This window comes from Penaeus vannamei, chromosome 19 (assembly GCF_042767895.1).
Source record: "Penaeus vannamei isolate JL-2024 chromosome 19, ASM4276789v1, whole genome shotgun sequence".
Classification (NCBI taxonomy): Eukaryota; Metazoa; Arthropoda; class Malacostraca; order Decapoda; family Penaeidae; genus Penaeus; species Penaeus vannamei.
Genome location: NC_091567.1, coordinates 2,058,786 through 2,064,675, shown reverse-complemented (window position 1 = coordinate 2,064,675; position 5,890 = coordinate 2,058,786). Strand labels below are relative to the sequence as shown.

General features: G+C 25.4%; 1 protein-coding gene across 4 annotated transcripts in view; it reads left to right on the top strand.

Moving 5' to 3' along the window:
- Positions 1–205: 205 nt before the first annotated feature.
- LOC113800239 (BTB/POZ domain-containing protein 7) overlaps positions 206–5,890 on the top strand; it is a 34,160-nt gene continuing 28,475 nt past the window's right edge. For 2 of the 4 annotated variants that reach the window (XM_070133718.1, XM_070133714.1), the window contains exon 1: positions 206–283. The gene's annotated coding sequence lies outside the window, so the exon portion shown is untranslated. The remainder of the gene's footprint in view (positions 284–5,890) is intronic. The other 2 variants (XM_070133719.1, XM_070133715.1) reach the window with 2 other exon arrangements.

Here is a 5,890-nt window from a genome sequence, read left to right as displayed (position 1 = left end):
GCAACACACTTGGACTTTGCCTGCATTTTATATACTTTCTAGGGATGAAATAAACGATCATAAGATATGTCTTTCTGGTAGTGCTATGGAGAGGAATAAAAACATTATTTCAAATCACTCTGATGTATTTTTTCTTCTGAGTATCGAGTTTCTTCCATAATTACAGGGTTGAATAGGGGCCAAGATTTCGGACACGTTATTGAATAGTTTTCTGTGGACTGTTGTTGTCGATGCAGGACATGTCAGGCGAGTCCAGCTTCATGAAGTGTTTTCGCACAGTTGGGTGAGTCTTTAGGCGCTTTTAATGAGTGGAAAGAGAAGAAGGAGTATCGGAGATATATGTGATGGAGGAAAAAATGCAACATTCGGCCCAAAAGGGGGAAAATAGACGTATGTTTACACTGCGACTGTTTGAGGGGGCGTTCAACCTGATCCGAGAGTCCGCCATCGAAATGATATTTTTCCCTTATTTTAGAGCCTATTTTGCGCTTTTCTCTGTTTCAATAGAAGTATTATGTCCCGGCGCTTCGGATAATCCGTATTTATTGTCTCCAAATGGTCATATCAAAGGAGAATGTAGAAATAAAGAGTGGCAGGTTGTGTGTGGATTAGCAGTTCCTGCCAGTAGCCAAGTTAAAAAGCATATAGGTTTGGAAACAGTTAACTCAGAAATGTGATTTTAAACATCGATTCTTATTGATACATCTATTCATTTGCTTCTTTGCTTGGGGAAAGATACAGAATATAGATATTTGGGATGTATTCTAGTGTACTTTCTTCAGAAGGCAAAACAGAAAATGAGTTGCTTTTGTAAAGAAAGGTAACAGATTGAAAATATGTATCTAATAGTCAAAGATATATTGAATATAGGCAATTTATTAAAGAAATATTCATATTGTTACCAAACTGGTAGTTGAAGCGGAAACTGAGCAAGTGAAAGCGTACAAATATTATAGTTCGTGTGGTTTTTATTCTAATTTCTAGAATGAATTGTACAAGTGATTACAGAACATAGAAATGATCTGGTAAGGTTACCGTTTGTAAAGGAAAACACTTTGTTTATTTTTTAGGTTTCAAGTATTGTTATTATAAGTTGATAAACAAAGTAGCTCTTGGATTCCACAACTGCTCTGTATTGTAAATTTATATTTTCATGTTATGTAATAACATGAATACCAATGAAACTGTGTTCAGGGAATGTTTTCTTTTGTTATTAGAACTGAGCTGTTATTTGTTAGGGGGAATAGTAAGCTCTTGTAACATCATGATATAGCTGGAAGCACAGAGTCTTAGCACTAAATGTATTCACTCAACAATATTTTGCTCTAAATTTTGGATGCTTCGATTAGATATCCTTTCATTATTTTAAGCTTGTATTTTATTTAATTACTAAATATTATAAATAGATGCTGTGTTAAAGTACAACCCAGTGAATATTCTTTCATAACAAATGCTTAATAGCGACTAATTGCTATAAACAAAGAGGATAATCTAATGTATGGTATCAGGAAGGAGTATTTTGTTTCAACAGAATCTTGATTTGGGTTGCTTGCATCTGAGTGCGTTGTGTTAGGTGAGGTTAGGATAGCTTAGAGATTTAAATATATGGTGAAAATTTAGTGCAAATATGACTGGTGAGAGATTTCAGATAGCTCTATGGTTGCATTTTTAGGTCTGCTTCTAGTGTTTTCTTTTTCTTTCAATAGATTTCATATCAAATTGAAATTCATTAAAAGAAATTATAAGAAGTTTCATTGCTTTCATACAAGATACATCATGATCAAAATGGTTAAAACCACCTTCCTCTATTTGAGTAGCTTAATGTTTATTTTTAAAATCAATGTTGACACTGAGATAGTTAAAGAAATATAATGATGTGAATTTTTATATGTTTATGTAAATATGGTGTCAGTTTATGGATTCAGTTTTTCAGTTTTTCACAATGAATATTCAATATTATGAAGAAAATGATAATTCTAAAGGCTCTGTTTAAACAGATTTACTGTAATTTGCTTACTGAAAATCACAGATTTTTGCTGCTAATTACTGTATTTAAAATGAATTAGAAATGTGCAGATCAAATGGTTACTGATTTGTAATAGTATTATGTTAAATCAGTTTTGGGAAGTTATGGTTCCTGCTCCTAACAGTTAATGTTGTGAACTAGGAAAAATGGTGATTTTTTACAGTATGGATGCAGTCCACATTACAAAATTCATTCATCAGTCTAAGTTGCAATGACTGGGCGTACCTTTTGGGCACTGCTTGAAGGAAAGGTTGGTGGGGAAACTCTGCCCCCAACACACCTAGGAAACATTGTTTTCCCCTCATTATATATGGAAAGATATAGCTGAAACTTGAGAGCACCGAGTGGACTTAGGCTTAGAGTGGTGCTCTCCACGATCTTTTACCTTCATTTATCGTGTTACCGTTCGTGTCTGCAGATTATTTCTTGCACCGACAACTGTAATTTTGTATCCTCTACTAGAATATCATATTCACTCTGCCCTATGCGAGTGCCTCCATACCATAAAGATTAACCAAAAAATTAGGTTTAAATATGCTTGTTTTAGAATCCCTAGTTAATATATAGATAGAGAGTATTAAGCTCATGTATAGGTATGATAATTGTTTGTGCTCTTTCCATAAGAAGGCTATTTTAGAAAATATATTCATATGTGTAGTGTAACATCAAAGTACAGATTGGTAAGGAGGTAGACAGTCATTCGTTCATTCATATATGTAATTTGGCACAATTGGAATGTGGGACAAGTGTCATTGGGTTGCATCAGAGATCTATAGTAGGTATAAAGTTAATGGATTGTGTACTTATTTGTGAATAGGCTTGTGATAGCAGTCTTAGAATAACAGATGATCCAAAAATAAACTGAAAATTTTATTGAAGTTCTGAATTCAGGGGGAGAGGAATTTTTATATTAACAGGGAGTATTGGTATGGAGTCTACCAGCCAGATGGTTCAAAAACTTGTCAAAGAACTTGCCAGTCTTCATCTTCATCATCTTCATCTTCATCTTCATCATCATCGTCATCATTGTCATCATCATTGTCATAGTTTTTGTTATTATATTTATTATTGCTTTTGTGATTATTGTTATTATATTTATTATTGCTTTTGTGATTATTGTTATTATTTCTTATTATTGTTATTATTATTGTTGCTATTATTTTTGTTGTTCTAATTGTCATCATCATCAATATTGTTATCATTATTGTTATCATTATCATTGTTGTTATTGTTGCTGTTATTTATGTCATTTTTACATTTATTATTGTAATTATTATTGTCAATTTTATTATTAATATAATAATAATTATCTTTATAATTGTTGTTATTATTATTACTATGGTTGTTTTGTTATTATTTTGATTTAAATTTTTTACTGTTTCTAATTTTATTATTTCTATTTCCATTTCCATTTATATTTATATTGTTATGTTTATTATTTGTTATTATTCTTGTTATTATTGTTATTGTTGTTATTATTATTATTATTATTATTATTATTATTATTATTATTATTATTATTATTATCATTATTATTATTATTATCATCATTATTATTATTATCATTATTATTATTATTATCATTATCATTATTATTATCATTATCATTATTATTAGTATCATTATTGTTGTTGTCATTGTTTTCATGATAATGATGATATATATTTTTTTTTATTCTTTTCTATTTCAATTATTATTGTTGTTGTTGTTGTAGTTATCATCATTATTATTTTTTATCATTAATGTTGTTATTACTATTATTATTTTTGTCATCATTGTTATTATTATTATTATTACTGTTATTATTATTATTATTATTATTATTATTATTATTGTTATTGTTATTGTTATTGTTATTATTACAGTTGTTATTGTTATTATTACTATTATTATTTTTTAATTATTATTATTATAATAGTTACTATTATTATTATTATCATTATTGTTATTGTTATTGTTATTATTATTGTTGTTGTTGATGTTTGTGTTTTTGTTATTACTGTTACTATTACTACTACTGTTACTAATATTATTAACATTATTTTTTTTCTATCATCATCATCATCATCATCATCATCATCAACAATCATCAATCATCAATCATCAATCATCATTCCTAATACTACCTCAGCTATTATTACTACTACTATTTTAAATGTTTATAATAGTAGTAGTAATGTTGTTATTATTGTTATCATAGTCATCATTATTGCTGTCATTGTCATTATTATTGTTGTTGCTGTTAGTATTATTATTACTTTTAGTATTTATTTTTATTGTTCTTGTTCTTGTTACTTTTATTAATGTAGTTATTATGATGATGGTGATTATTATTATAATTTTTATTATTATTGTTGTTATTATTATATTATTTATTGTTATTGTTATCATTGTCATTATTATTATACTAATGATAATAATGATAATTGTGATAATTATTATTATTGTTGTTATTAGTATTATTATTATATTTTATTATTGTTATTGTTGTTATGATTTTTTACTTTGTTATTGTTATTATTTAAGTTCATGCTTTTGATTATAATAATACTGATGTTACTGACAAAGTTAATATTGGTATTACGTTTGATATTGATATTGTTACCATCATCATTTAAAGAAATAAGGATATTTATCAGTGTTATTTCTATAACTGCTTTTGTTGTTTTTATTTATATCAGCATTATAGTTGAAATTATTTTGATATGATGATATACTCACAATCATAGTTGCAGTAATGATAATGAAAAATATTGAATTTAGTTATAACAATTACTAAGACAATACTAATGACTAGGACCTATAATGTTTATATGAACAATAATATTGATAATGATAAAGATAATGATGATGATACATTATGATTACTGTCACTGTTGTGATATTATTATTATTATTGTTATTATTATTATTATTATTATTATTATTATTATTATTATTATTATTATTATTATTATTATTATTATTATTATTGTCATTATTATTGTCATTATTAATATTATCATTATTATTCTACTTCATCTTATTATTCTTATTATTATTGTTATTGTTATTATTATTATTGTTGTAGTTATTGGTGTTAGTATTATTATTATCATTATCATTGTCAATATTACCATTATTGCCATCATCATTATTTCCATTATCATTATCACCATCATAACCATCACCATCGTCATTACTATCATCATCATCATCATCATCTAATTTTGGTTTAACATTGTCATTATCATTATTATCATTATTGTTATTACTATTGTTACCATTGTTTTTATGTTTATCATTATTATTATTATTATTATTATTATTTGTAGTAGTGGTAGTGGTAGTAGCATTAATAATACCATTATTATTATTGTTATTTTTTATTATTTTGTTAAGATTATTTTATTATTGTTATTACTGTTATTTTTGTTGATACAATCATTATTGTTATTGGTATTTTTATTATTATTATTATTATTATTATTATTATTATTATTATTATTATTATTATTATTATTATTATTGTTATTGTTATTGTTATTGTTATTGTTATTGTTATTGTTATTGTTATATATGTTTGTTTATTTTGATATTTGTTATTGGTATTTTTATTGTTATTATAATTACTAATATCAATTGTTTTAATATTATTTTTGTTGATATGATTACTTTTACTATTATTATTATTATTGTTAGCCTATTATTGATATTATTGTTGTTGTTTTATCATTATTATAATATTAATGGTAATGATAATTATTATTATTGTTATTGCTATTATTCTTGTTATTATTATCATTATACTTATTTTTATTCTTATTGTTATTATTAATTGTTGCTTTTATTGTTATGATGATTTTGATTATTATTCTTGTTTTT